This window comes from Lepidochelys olivacea (assembly GCF_965140295.1).
Source record: "Lepidochelys olivacea isolate rLepOli2 genome assembly, chromosome: 2".
NCBI lineage: Eukaryota > Metazoa > Chordata > Testudines > Cheloniidae > Lepidochelys > Lepidochelys olivacea.
Window position 1 is genome coordinate 5,163,322 of NC_140412.1, and position 15,438 is coordinate 5,178,759.

Sequence of the window (15,438 nt, forward strand, 5' to 3'; positions counted from 1 at the left end):
ATATCTGAAAGATATAAACCCCTCAAGTGTCAGGGCAAAAACTAACCTCTGATGGATGGAGAACGGTCTTGTGGGCAGGTTATTTCATAGCTGTTCTCAGCTGGGTCTTTTGCCCCTTCACGGACGCCGTTCGTGGTGGCCACTTGGAGATGGACCGCTGGTCCAGTCTAACGGTGCAATTCCTGCACTTCTATTGGGATGCTGCAGAGCGAGCCGATACCTCACAACGATCTCGGCAGGTATCAGTAGAGCGCCATGGAGGCCTGACAGAGGAGCAGCCGGCTCCGCTCATTCTTGCCAGGAGAGGCTGATGCTTGTAGATATTTTACCGCAGAATTAAATGTCTCGTCCCCAATTCTTGTGCCTTCTTGTCTCTCTTCCTCCCCCATTCAATAGAAACAGAGGCCAGCTCTTCAAGGAGCCACTCTTCTCCATCTCAAACCATCCGAGCGCAGGATCTCCCATGCGCTCTACCCAGCCGGGTTCTTACCCGTCCCTCATCACCACCTCGGGGGACCAGATGTCCTGTTCTTAAAGGGACATTCCCATATTTAAGCCTTTCTGCAGGTGTCCCGACTTTTTCTTACAAACAAGCAAATTGTCCCGTATTTTCCCCCCCCGCCTGCCATCAGCACTGGCAGGTCCTGCTGCAGGCCGGATCCCTGCCCGCCAGCCGTCCGCTCACCAGCGGTGAGTGTGGGGGCGGGTCCAGTGACCAACGATGGGGGTGGGTGTGCAAGGCTGGTGGTGAGGCTGGCCGTTCCCCCTGTTGGTCCGTCAGCGTGGCCCCCACTGCATGCCGACTCTCGGCCAGCAGGGCCCCGTCCTGTTTCCGGTTGGCGCTGGCTGCGAGCTGGGGTGGCTGGTGTGTGCGGGCAGGCGGCAGCCGGTTACGTGTCACCTCTGCTGCCCACCCATGGGTCCTCTAAGTGCTCTCCCTCTCCTCTCCCTTCACCCCCACCGCCCCGGCTGTTCCTCCAGATCCCCCCCAGCGGGGCACGTCCCACTCCCGGCGCTGTGCGGAGAACCAGCCCCTGGTGGGAGCGCTCAGCTCAGCAGCAGGCCAGCTGGCAGGCTCCTTCCTTCCCCCACCGCCTCTGGCTGGGCTGGTGCCCCGGGAAAGCCCAAGACCCTCTGGCCCGGGGCACTGGCCAGGAGGAGCGAGCCCTGCATGGGCCAAAGCCCCACACAGCGCTGGCATGGGAAGCCTCTCCGCCCCTCAGCCAAGCTGTGGAGTGGCAGGGGGGAAGCAATTTCCAGACTGCTTGTGCCCTGACCCTGCAGGCTCCACAGCAGCCCCCCGGGCAGGTGCTAAGCACTCCTCTTCACCACCCCACCCCACCCTGGGTCCTGCCCCCAGGGAGTGCGGGGCCGCTCCAGCCCCTAGGCACCCTCTGACGCTGAGCCACCTCTCTGGCCGGCTTCGCTGAAGTCCCTGCAGTCAGGTTCCCTGGGCCCTGGTGCACAAAGCAGCCTTCAGGCTTAACCCCTTCCTTCCCACGTTGGAGCTGGGGAACAGGAGGCAGCTGGGTTATGTCGATGGCCAGCAGCAGCCTGGAAGCGTTAGCTGCCTTTCAACACTGTGCGGGTAGGAAGGGACAAGCATCTTCCAGCCACAGGGGAGTAGGGGCCAAGGGATGAACTCTGCAAAGACACAGGCCACATCATCCCTTCCCTCCTTGCCCTCCTCCCCTGCAGCTGGAAGCAGCTCCCGTCCCTTCCCGCCCACACAGTGCCGAAAGGCTGCTGCTGGCCCCATTCCCCTGTGAACCCTGGCAGAAAACTGGGAGGGCATAGGACCCTGCATTCCCCCACCCCTCATATTTCCTCAGGAAGACACGACGCCAGGTACATACAATCCAACAAAATATTCCTGTCTAGCAGATCAAGACTTGTAGAATGATACCTCACAAGGCACTTTGTACAAAACATACCCTAATTACATGACAGTAGTGAATATTGGGGTGCCAGGGTGTCACAGGAAACTATTAGTTAAATTGGAGAAGATGGAGATTAATATGAGAATTGAAAGGTAGGTAAGGAACTGGTTAAAGGGGAGACTACAACAGGCCAGACTGAAAGGTGAACTGTCAGGTCAGAGGGAGGTTACTAGTGGAGTTCCCCAGGGATCGGTCTTGGGACCAATCTTAGTTAACATTTTCATTAACGACTTTGGCACAAAAAGTGGGAGTGCGCTAATAAAATTTGTGGATGACCCACAGTTGGGAGGTATTGCCACTAGGGAGGAGGATCGGAATATTATACAAGAAGATCTGGATGACCTTAAAAAGTGGAGTAACAGAAATGGGATGAAATGTAATAGTGCAAAGTCGTGCATTTAGGGATTAACAAGACGATTTTTTGGTATAAGTTGGGGTAGCATCAGTTGGAAGCAACAGAGGAGGAGAAAGACCCGGGTGTATTGGTGGATCTTGCCCACCAAGCTGCCAATGTGATTCAGCCGTGAAAAAAGGCGAATGCAGTCCTGGGATGGAAGAGGCGAGGTATTTCCAGTAGAGACAGGGAAGTGTTAGTACCATTATACGAGGCACTGGGGAGACCTCCTCTGGAATACTGTGCGCAGCTCTGGTCTCCCATGTTTAAGAAAGAGGAATTCAAACCAGAACAGGTGCAGAGAGGGACTACTAGGACAATCTGAGGAATGGAAAACCTACCTTAGGAGAGGAGACTTAAAGAGCTTGGCTTGTAGCCTAACCAAACAAGGGCTGAGGAGAAGGATGATTGCTCTCTATAAATATGTCAGAGGGATAAATACCAGGGAGGGAGAGGGGTTATTTAAGTTAAGCTCCACTGAGGACACAAGAACAAATGGATATAAACTGGCCATTAACAAGTTTAGGCTTGAAATTAGATGAAGGTTTCTAACCCTGAGAGCAGTGAAGTTCTGGAACAACCTTTCAAGGGGAGCGGTGGGGCCAAAAAACCTAACTAGCTTCAAGACTGAGTTTGATAAGTTTGTGGAAGGGAGGGTATGATGGGACTGCCTGCAATGGCGTGTAGCCGATCTGTGACTGCTAGTGATGAGGCACTAGATGGGGAGGGCTCTGAGTTACTACAGAGAATTTTCCCAGGTGTCTGCCTGGTGGATCTCGCCCACATGCTCAGGGTTTAACTGATCGCCATATTTGCTTCTCTCTATGGGTTGGGCACCTTGCTGACCCCTACCTCGAGCCTGTGGCCAGCTCCTGAGCATGTCACCTCTTCAGCATGGGTGGATGGCACAGGGCTGGAAATAAGGCGAATAGGACCCAACCCTCACCCTAAGCACCCTACCCCCATTCGTAATGCCTCCCAACAGCACTGGGAGCAAAGTCAAGTGCTATCCCCATTTCATAGATGGGGAAACTGAGGCACTGAGGGAGAAACTGACCTGACAGAATGAAGCAGGGAGAGAGCCAGGAACAGAACCCAGGAGGCTTGGCTCCCAGCACCCCACACAGACCAAACTCACTTCCGACCATTAAAAAAGGAGCATTTCCAGAGTCCTGCCACACACCTGTGGTCCTCATAACGCAGCATACACGGGTAGCGATCAATGGCTCCATGTGCAGTTGGCAACCGGTATCAAGCGGAGTGCCCCAAGGGTCGGTCCTGGGGCCGGTTTTGTTCAATATCTTCATAAATGATCTGGAGGATGGTGTGGATTGCACCCTCAGCAAGTTTGCAGAGGACACTAAACTGGGAGGAGAGGTAGGTACGCTGGAGGGTAGGGATAGGATACAGAGGGATCTAGACAAATTAGAGGATTGGGCCAAAAGAAATCTGATGGGGTTCAACAAGGACAAGTGCAGAGTCCTGCACTTAGGACTGAAGAATCCAATGCACCGCTACAGACTAGGGACCGAATGGCTTGGCAGCAGTTCGGCAGAAAGGACCTAGGAGTTACAGTGGACGAGAAGCTGGATATGAGTCAACAGTGTGCCCTTGTTGCCAAGAAGGCCAATGGCATTTTGGGATGTATAAGTAGGGGCATTGCCAGCAGATCGAGGGACGTGATCATCCCCCTCTATTCGACGTTGGTGAGGCCTCATCTGGAGTACTGTGTCCAGTTTTGGGCCCCACACTACAAGAAGGATGTGGAAAAATTGGAAAGAGTCCAGCGAAGGGCAAGAAAAATGATTAGGGGTCTGGAGCACATGAGTTATGAGGAGAGGCTGAGGGAACTGGGATTGTTTAATCTGCAGAAGAGAAGAGTGAGGGGGGATTTGATAGCTGCTTTCAACTACCTGAAAGGGGGTTCCAAAGAGGATGGCTCTAGACTGTTCTCAGTGGTAGCAGATGACAGAACAAGGAACAATGGTCTCAAGTTGCAGTGGGGGAGGTTTAGGTTGGATATTAGGAAAAAACTTTTTCACTAGGAGGGTGGTGAAACACTGGAATGCGTTACCTAGGGAGGTGGTGGAATCTCCTTCCTTAGAGGTTTTTAAGGTCAGGCTTGACAAAGCCCCGGCTGGGATGATTTAGTTGGGGATCGGTCCTGCTTTGAGCAGGGGGTTGGACTAGATGACCTCCTGAGGTCCCTTCCAGCCCTGATAGTCTATGATTCTATGCTAACACAGGGTGCGCGCCCCCATGCCGTGTCGGTTAGGAGTATGTACGGGCGTTCACATGTTTGCGTGTGTGTGTGTGTGTGTGGAGCAAACATGACCCCAGGCACACGCAAGCCCCAACAACCACACAAACACGCAGGCATGGGGGCTTGCACGCCCACACCTGTGCACGCTTTGCACATCTGGGACCCACCACAGCACCCTGCTGCTTCCCTGCCACGTGCCAGCCCGCCCCAGGTTCCCAGCACAGCACAGGGACTTGCGCCCGCAGGCCTTCCACCAGCTCCCGCCAGGCTCTGTGATCCAGAGCTCCTGCCAGGCTCTGAGGGCACGGGTGTGTTTCATGTGGGCCATCGCTGCCCTCCAGTGGCCGCTGCTGGAGTGAAGGCCAGGCTGTGGGGGGGATGATTGATTTCTGGCAGGAATAGTGAACCCCTGGGATCAGATCCAGAGGCTCCTGGCTAGGGGATCCCATCCCAGGGCTCACAGGGATTGAGCTGAGCAAACAGCTTTTTCAGGCCCAGTTTCTTAAGCTGTAGCATAACTGCCATTGAAACACCCCGATGCCCTGCAAACCACCTGTTCAAAACCCAGCAGGGCCCCCCACTCCTTCACAAAGAGATCGTCTCAGTTCCTGGAGCGTGCTGGGGGTAGGAGGGCTTGGAGGAGACCTCAAAAAGCAAGGGATGGATCACGGGAACTCTTGCTGCATGGCTAAACGTCCTGCCCCCCTGGAAGTGGGAGCCAGCCGGCTCTGTGATCCCATTGTCCATCCCCTCTGGATGGGGGAATGTACATTGGTCTCCGTCAACCCCTGGCAGCTGTGTTCACTTCCCCCCATTCAGACAGAGCAAGGGCTGGCCAGAGATGAGGGTGTCCCAGGTAGCGCAGGTCCCAGGGACATTAAATGCCACAGCTTTTCACAGCTTGACTCCCTCGCCCAGGTTCCTCTGGCCAGGCTCTGACGTAGCGAGGGGGTTGCTCCATGCACCCCGCCCTCCCAAGTGGCTGCCTGGAAGTGACCCTGAGCAGTGCTGTGGAACCCTGTGAAGGAAGAGGTGCTGTAGAAATTAGGCTACGATTAATTATCTAATGGGGAGTAGGCACCGGGCTCCTGCACAGTCTCCTATGGGGATTAAAGGGGCTGCTGGACAACTGCAAAAGCAGCAGCTTGCCCTTTGCAATATAGACGTCTCCACTGCAGGGACACAAATCTAGCTGCAGCGGGCCCCTGGGAGGCAGGGCAGGAGTATAACCCCCCTTTTGTAACTGCGGCTGCTGAGGCTCGCGGAGGGGCAAGCTCTTATTCAGGGCAGGCTTGGGACGGAGCCCAGGAGCTCCCAGCTGCCTACTAGAGCCCATTGCCTTTTGCCCAGATGGGAGAAAGGTGCTGGTGACTGGAGCACAGCACCCCGAGGGGGCTGGGGGTAGCAGGAGCTGCTGATCACACAGGAGCGCCAGCTGCGAGGCCTGCCATGGGCACGTGAAGAGATTCCAATAGCTTCCTCCCAGCAGGTGCCTGGGAGCCCAGGCCCTGAGGAGCAGAGGGCTCGGCCCAGCCCAGGATGGAGCAGAGAACACAGCATTACCCCAAGATCGGGGTGAGCCAGGACCCGCCCGTGGGAGTGGAGCCTGGCAGGTGATTATGGTACAGGGGGTTAAGGAGGGATGGGGTAATAGGCTTTCCTGGGGCAGGGACTGGGGGGCAGCCTTTGCCCAGGCATTAGACCCCCCGTAGCGGCCCCGGGCACTGGTGTGGGCAGTAATTACACAGGGCTTCAGGTAGGGCCTGCCTTGTGCAGGTTCCTGCTGCCCTCCAGTGGCCAGAAGGGGGAACTGAAATCAGGGGGCACAGGTCAGGCCCAGCAGCCGATTATTGTTCCTAACAGGGGCTGCTTCCCGGCTGCGTTGGCACCTGGAGGACAAACGCCCCTTGGGCCTGCCCAGGGCCCCAGTAAATCTTCCAGCCCAGGGCCGGGCAGCACCAGGAACTGCTCCATGGAGGATGCCACCAACACCTGTCCTTTGGCTGGGGGCAACGGAGGGTGCTAGCCACGGGCTGGAGGGGCGGGCTGGGCCGGACTGAGCAGGTTAATACAGGGGCTGGCTGTAGAGAAGGATAAAAAACAAACAAAAAAAACCCCTTGAACACATTTGTCAGTTTTCATCCTGAACAGCTGCAGACACCAAGCTGGGCCCCAGGCTGAGCTGGGAGAAAGAGACCTTTGGTCCCGTGTGACTGCTCTGGCTCCATGCCTCAGTTTCCCCAGCTATAAAACAGGGAGAGTAATGAACTATCCCTACCTCCTAGGTCAGGGCTGTTTGTGAGTTGTTCAGGTACCAGTGACTGGGGGATGGGGGGTGGGAAGAACAGAGACCTACCTAGAGAGATGAACAAAGACGGGGTCATCCAGAGATCCTTTTAGGGGACGATAACCCCAAAATCATCTGAGCCAGAAGCTGGAGCCAGGAAATACTGAGGTGTGATCCCAGCTGTGGAACAGATCTTGCCCCATGGCTTCGGGCATGGCCCTACCTTCCCTTCCTCAGTTTCCCTGTCTGTACTCACCTGTCTCCTAGCACTAGGAGCAAGGAGTGGTCACACAGGCAGCAGCAGACAGAGCCCTTGCTGGGTTAGTCCGAATGCAAACTCAGGTTGCTAGAGGAGGAAAGCGGGGGAGGGGAAGGAAACCCACAACAAGGAGCCTCACAGTTAAAGACCAATCTTGGCATTTCAATGGGCAGAATAAGCAGCGAAGGGGAGGGCAGGGAACTATTCAAATCCAGGCCCAGTTTGTACTGGCTCAGAACCCCATGTACATGGGTAAAACCGCACTGAACCATAACAAACCACCTTAACTCTGCCCCTGCAGCCCCGCCCCTTGCTAGCCTACAGCCCATGGAGAACACCTGCCCTACTGTATGCATGTTTCCCCCAGGGGCTCCAGTTACATGCTGCCCCAGGCCCCAGTACGCCAGACTCCAGTTCACCTGCCTGCTACATTCAAAGGGACACCCACACCCGCCTCTTTCCCTCCACGCAGGGCAGGGGAGACCTAAGGGGCAGCAATACCAATGAGCCTGTCCTTGCTCCTTCCTGCTTCCAACTCCAGTGCCCCTCCTCCTCCCCCAGCTGGGAGGGCAGGCAGAGCTCCAGGGCCCTACCATTACCCCCCTCGCCAGTTCATTCACCCAGTGGACCCAGGTCTTTAAATCAACCTCTGCCTCCATCTGCAGGTCGGCAAAGGCACAGGCCTGGGCCAGAGCCCACAGCCACTAATGGGAGTCTTTCCACCAACCAGATGGCACATCATCCTCCCCCACTCCTTCATACAGCAGAAAGCCCAGCCTGCCCCTGCCCCTCCCTCCATGGGCTGGGCTGGCCACCCCACTATGCCCGCCCCCTTCGCCCGGGTGGCATGAGTCAGCCCCCAGCATCTGGCCACATCCCCGAGGCTGCAGACCGCAGAGCAAACGGTCACGCTCCCACAGTGGCTCAGGGGCAATGGAACCCAGGCTTGCACCCCGCGTCCTGGCCTGGGCCGCCTCGGGCATGCAGAGAGCAGGGAGGGCTACGTGCTGCAGCAGGAAGGCTGCGGGTGCTGCTGCTCTGCCAGCCCCTCCCCGAGTCCAGCGCAGCTCAGAAGCACCTTCTCCTAAAGCCTGCAGCGAGGGCCAGAGCCTCAGCCGGGGTCAGTCAAGGGTGCTCCATCAATTCCACCGTCACCTTCCGCCAGCCGAAGATCTTCGCCCGGAAGTGTTCCTTCCGGAGCTCAGCTCACAGCAGGTCCCGAAAGGATGGTAACTCAACAGCAGGTGCAGGAATGAAAGAGGGGAGCACAGGGGAAGCGTGTTTAGGACTCCACAACCCAGTTCACTGCAGCATCTCAGCTCCCATCCTCCCCTGTACCTGGCCCTTGTGAGCATCAGCTCACTTGAAACCTTGTTCACCATTCAACATTGCCAGGGAACCTTGGCGTTTGATGCCTTTCTTCACCCTTCTCCTGTCAGGGTCTGGAAGTGGCTATTGAAACAATCCTAACGAACAGCCGTTTCTGTTCCCTCTCTAGCCCGCTTCATTCAGGGCAGACTTGGGGGTGTCACTGAAGCAACTAGCTAGTGGTATGGGTTAGCGAACACCAAGCCTCGTTCTTTCACAAGGTTAGGGTAGAAAAGAGTTACCAAGAGAGGTTTAAGCTACAGTTTGACTCAGATTCAAATCTAGAGGGAAAAACATTAGAGACACTTCCTCTAATGGAAACATGATTGCAATCTTGACTTGCAAGATCCAGGGTTTTGCTAAAATTAAGGGCAAACCTAGAATCCAGTACCCAGCATAGCCATTGAACAGCTGCACAGGTCAAGACGAATTCACCAGGAGTTATTAGCTGCTGGCTGTTGGAGTAGCTTCAGCCCATTACCGTGAGGCTACGTATTTCCCCTGTAAACCACCAATGCTGGGGGTGACAATGGTTCCCCTTTCTGGCTGTATTGGTGGATGGGCCAAGGACTGAATGGGCTGTGAGACAGAACTCCCTCTTAGCCTCAGATGTGGACACAGTTGGAGATGCATGGATATTAGCCAGATCACATCAAGGCTCCAATGCTGTCAATCCAGGCCCGTTAGCAGCCTCTTTCCAAGCACGTGCAGCTGGCAGCTGCTTTCCATCAATTTTCCCAAGGATTTTGAGCACAGAGTCTAGATGCACAAATCGTAGCAGCTAAATTAATTCAAGAGCCTGGAATGGCTCCAAAGGAGCCATTATGGTTTATAGTGTCAATGATCCGTGAAGCAAGGAGTCAAGAATCTGCAGATTAAAGAGCACCCAGCTATGCCTCGCCGCAGCAGAGCAGAGTTGCTCCGCATCATGTCAGGGGGACGCGCATTAGACACGCGACAGGTAGTTTCTCTTACGTGTCTATTAAGGGATCAGTTATGCACTTGACAGGGAAAAAAATCTGAGCAAGACGGAAGAGCTAATGCAGTGGCAGAGAGATTTTATCAAGTGTTACTGTAAGAAGCCATGAGAGGAGAAAAGTTAAAGCCACAAAGCCAAGAAATTCAGAGGCGAGACAATAAAACCTCTCCTCCCATCATAAACAGGATCAGCCCAAGGTGGTCTTCTGAGATGGCCCATCTAAATGCCACACTTGAAAGCGAGAATCTTCCCAGCCAAGGCTTTGTCAAGCCAGGCCTTAGAAACCTTCACAGATTGAGATTCCACCACTTCCCTAGGGAACCCATTCCAGTGCTTCACCACCCTCCTAGTGAAATAGTGTTTCCTAATATCCAACCTAGACCTCCCCGACTGCAACTTGAGACCATTGCTCCTTGTTCTATCATCTGCCACCACTGAGAACAGCCGAGCTCCATCCTCTTTGGAACCCCCCTTCAGGTAGTTGAAGGCTGCTATCAAATCCCCCCTCACTCTTCTCTTCCGCAGACTAAACAATCCCAGTTCCCTCAGCCTCTCCTTGTAAGTCACATTCCCCCAATTGTTTTTGTTGCCCTCTGTTGGACTCTCCAATTTGTCCACATCCTTTCTGTAGTGGGGGGACCAAAACTGGATGCAATACTCTGGATGTGGCCTCACCAGTGCCGAATAGAGGGGAATAATCACTTCCCTCAATCTGCTGGCAATGCTCCTACTAATGCAGCCAAATATGCCGTTAGCCTTCTTGGTAACAGGGCACACTGTTGACTCATATTGTTGGATCATATTAAAGAAGTTCGGTATTAAAATCACAAATGAGTTTGATTCCCCATAGTTTAAATTCCAGGGTATTACTAATTAAGAGGTCTCTTGGTTTTTGGTACTGTTTCTCTCCCTCTTTGTGTGAAACTTGCAAGCTGCTAATTGTGTTAGTATATTCTAAGACAGTCTGTTCTCAAAGCAATTCTTTGAAACAACAACTACTCACACAGGGAGAGACTCAAAGCAATACTCTGTAACAGAAACAGCACCCAGAGACTCCCCGCCCTTTTGTTGCATTAACAATTGTGATTAAAATAGAGATAGAGGATGTATGTGGATGGATGCTTGGTGTGGATAATAACTGAATGATCAGGGAGGTGCCAGCCTAAGAATCCAGTGTCCATCAGCTGAAGAAGGTGTCAAGTGGAAATAACCAGAGGACCCCCGGAGGGCAGACTGGAATCCACCCAACAGCCTCAAGAATGGGAGAACCAAAGAACAAGATAACATCTGGCAGCACGGAGCCATCAGGAATGTGCCATCTGCTGATTGATTCAGCAACAGCATGAAGCAGCAATTCCCATAGACTGGCATAGGAAGAAATTCCTATAAAAATGGACTCTAGAAAGTGAGAACTCTGGGGTCTGATTCTGCAAACCAACTTCCAGGAGCATCAGATGAGCATCTGACAAGGCCCTGCTCCCTCCTCGTGTCCAGGCCACCTGGCCAGTGGCTTGGCATGAGCAACTCTAAGGCTGGTAACTATGAGAACAACCTTGCAGAACCTGTGTGTGTGTGTGTGTGTGTGTTTGTAGGAATGAATGTGTGAATAAATATGAGATTGAATGGAATGTTATAACTATAACTAACTGCTTACTATGATACTTTCTGTATTCACAGTAAATGTGGCATTTTGCCTTTTCCCCTTTAATAAGATCCTGCTGGTTTTTATTTCATTGGTATAACAATATCCAGCTTCTCTCCCACTGTAATCCCCGGGTCCTTTTCTGCAAAACTGCCACTTAGCCAGTCGGTCCCCAGCCTGTAGCGGTGCATAGGATTCTTCCTTCCTAAATGCAGGACTCCGCACTTGTCCTTGTTGAACCTCATCAGATTTCTTTTAACCCAATCTTCCATTTGTCTAGGTCACTCTAGAACCTATCCCTACCCTCCAGCTCATCTACCTCTCCCCCCCCCCCACCATCTTAGTGTCATTCATGAACTTGCTGAAGGTGCAATCCATCCCATCATCCAGATCATTAATGAGGTAAACCCATTGCCTGTTGAGGGCTTCAGAGGGGTGGTGTACACCAGCCAGAGAACCGTTACTCACCTTATAGTAACTGGTTCTTTGAGATGTCTTCAGTGCTGATCCCACTCGACTTGTGTGTGTGCCTCAGGGATGCAACAGTGGAATAGCAGTGTTCACTGGGCTTGTGCTGGGCATGTCCTCGAACCGTCACCCCAGGGCAGAAAGGGCAAAGTGGCTGCAACCATTCCCCAGAGCCCTCACTAGTTCAGAATCTTGGGTAAGCAGGACTCTGATAAAGCATGGACAGAGGGCGGATCAGTGCGAGTCCCATGACACCAACAGTTGAAGAACCATGGCTACTGTACGTAACATTCGCTGAGTGCCTGGCTGTATGGATCCCACTCCAGGTGACTGACGAGCAGCGTCCCATCTGGCAGGAGGAGCTGCGGAGCGCTGAGTGACACTAGCTGAACAAAAAGAAAAGGAGGACTTGTGGCACCTTAGAGACTCACCAATTTATTTGAGCATGAGCTTTCGTGAGCTACAGCTCACTTCATCGGATGCATACTGTGGAAACTGCAGAAGATCCACAGCATGCATCCGATGAAGTGAGCTGTAGCTCACGAAAGCTCATGCTCAGATAAATTGGTGAGTCTCTAAGGTGCCACAAGTCCTCCTTTTCTTTTTGCGAATACAGACTAACACGGCTGTTGCTCTGAAAACTAACTGAACAGTGATTGGAACACTGCCCTCCTAGGCTCGGTATATGACCTGGTAGCTAGGACAAAGGCAGAATGCTGAATAAAAGTCAGGGTTACTTCATGTTACTGCCCTACAGCTTTCAGATATGGGAACGCTCCCGAAGCTTGCACATGGATGCAGCTTGCACACTAGAGAAGTGAGCTGCACTGTTTAGAAGGAGGGGGATAGCAGAGCTGTATGTACTGCATGAATCATTTTAATATCTTCTGGGAGCAGCAGAGATGGCAACGAAGAGATGAGACAACAATCTGAAGGGCTTTATTCCGTCAAGCCCTGGAAATGTCCACAGCGTGGGGTTTCTTCTCTCGGGGAGCAGAATGAATGTAGGAAAGGAAACAGATAAACTGATGGATGGGTTCAAAGGAGATCTCTTAAGTTTATTCCTGAAGTGATTTTTGAAGATCACCACCACCTGATCTCTGTGGAATGTTATGCATGTGTAGTGGTTGGAGGTCATGGACATTCCTAGCCAGTAGGATGGTGGCCAAGAGCACGGTCTAGAGTGCAAGGAACATTCCAAAAGTGGCTCAAAGAAGGGGACTCTCAGGTTTGCAAGGACAACATGAAGCTCCCAGGAAGGAGAGGATTCTTACAGGTGGGTAAACACGCAGTAACCCCTTCAGAAACGTGGATACCATGGGACGTGAGGAGACCTGAAGTGTCTCAGCTAGCATGGAGCTATTAGGATTAATGTGACTTTGCCCTGTTGGATTTTGCTGATCACCCCAGGAATCAGGGGAAATTAGTGGGAAAGTATGCATGAGACCTTGACTCCACAGTATGAGGAAGGCACCTTGCAATGAACCTGGGCACATGCTCTCGGAACAGAAGGCTGGACATTGTGTGTTGTCTTTGGGGGCAAACAAGTTATTCTGGGTTTTCCCCCAATGATTAAATATCAGGTTGATAATGGAGCTCTGCAGTGACCACTTGTGACTGATGATGGATTGATGGCCTGCTTCGGAAGTCTGATAGGAGCCAGCAACAGCCTAGGAGGTGAAGAGCTCTGGGGGTTGTCCTGGGTTGATGCCACGTCTAAGTTGATAGCTTCTTGACCCAGGGTGATGAATAGGCTTGTTTATGTAGTACGCTGCAGGTGTGCTCTCTGTCAAGGTCTGCACTGTGGAATTCTGCAGGACTGGCTGGAATGCCAGGAAAGCTAACTTGAAGGTTCACAGCTCCAGGATGGTTATGTGAAGGGTCCTGTCTTTCTGAGACCAGGTCCCTTATACCACGAGATGATTCAGGTGGGCACCTCTACCTTTTCCTAGCATGTCCTTGATCAGTATCATCGTGGGATGAAAGCTTTCCCCTCTTCTGGGGTTTTTGGGATTTAACCACCAGGTCAGTTCTGATAGGACATATGTTAAGGCCATGATCCATGCTCCCTTGGTGCCTTGTAGGGGACTAGCTAGACCTTAGCCAGGCTTATAATGGATGCAGGTGAAGTCTGTAAGTGGCCTGAAATAAGAGCAGGCTGATCTATGGGCCAGCAGTCTGAGACAGCTCCACACTGTAGTTGATGGGTTTGACCTGACATCAGGGATTATCAATTGTAGACACTGCCACATGTCTTCAGGAAGATAGACCTTTGCCAATTTGGAGTCTATCTTCTGTGCCAGAATGAGAGAGGCCTTTTTGTAGTTCCATAGAAGGTCCAGCTGGAGAACAGAAGGTCAGGTCAAGGAAGCCTCCTGCTGGGAGCTGCCTTTGTGCAGCCCATCGTCGAGGTATGGGGAGAGATGGATGCTCCATCTCCTCAGATGCGCCGTGACTCCAGCTAAGCATTTGTGGAGATTCTCAGTGTGAAGGACAGACTGAAGGGTTGCTCTTTTGTGGTGACAGTGATTGGGGACTGGTACTTCCTGTAGGCTGCGTGAATGGTAACATAGAAGGGCATGTTCTGTAAGTCAAGAGCCAGGAACCAATCTTGAGCGGAAGGAGAAGGAACAGTGAAGGCAAGTGATACCATCCCAAATCCAAGATGGCATACGTATTTGTTCGTTCTACCCTGAAATGGAGAAGACTGAAGGCCCCCTTTTTTCCCTCTGGGATAAGGAAATATGGGGAGTAAAAGCTTCTTCCCCTGTGTTAGGTGGCTTATTCCTTCACCCACTTACTTCCCTGGTCCTTCTTGCATGAACAGACAGCAACAATACCCGAAGTCCAAAGGTGCAAACAATTCAATGTTTATTGGGGTGAACTTCCAGCAAGCATGATTCCAGTTTCCTTCCTTAGTGTCCCCCTTCCCAGCTGTGACACTACAGAGCCTTACACCTGTGTCCCTGTTCCCATTTCTGCCCTTAGCTAAACATGATTCCAACTTCCCCACTCCCATTCCCTGTTCCCATTTCCCCCCCTCCACACACACACCCACTTCCTGACTGACTGCAGATTACATAGTAAAACTTGAGTAGTGCTTAGCTATACCTTAACCAATCATTTTACTGAAATTTAACTAACCAATCCTAACATATTGTAACATGATTATGTAACCAGTACACTGCAGGGTTTGGAGGGCTGACTACATTACTTATAGGTTATCTCCATATGCAATGTAACACAAGTATTTGACACTGGTGAGGCCTCATCTGGAGTACTGTGTCCAGTTTTGGGTCCCACACTACAAGAAGGATGTGGAAAAATTGGAAAGAGTCCAGCGAAGGGCAACAAAAATGATTAGGGGGCTGGAACACATGAGTTATGAGGAGAGGCTGAGGGAGCTGGGATTGTTTAGCCTGCAGAAGAGAAGAATGAGGGGGGATTTGATGGCTGCTTTCAACTACCTGAAAGGGGGTTCCAAAGAGGATGGCTCTAGACTGTTCTCAGTGGTAGCAGATGACAGAACAAGGAGTAATGGTCTCAAGCTGCAGTGGGGGAGATTTAGGTTGGATATTAGGAAAAACTTTTTCACTAGGAGGGTGGTGAAACACTAGAATGTGTTACCTAGGGAGGTGGTGAAATCTCCTTCCTTAGAAGTTTTTAAGGTCAGGCTTGACAAAGCCCTGGCTGGGATGATTTAGTCGGGGATCGGTCCTGCTTTGAGCAGGGGGTCGGACTAGATGACCTTCTGGGGTCCCTTCCAACCCTGATAGTCTAAGATTCTATGATACAGTTAACAATACAAAATCCACAGCAACACAGAGTCCTGATCACT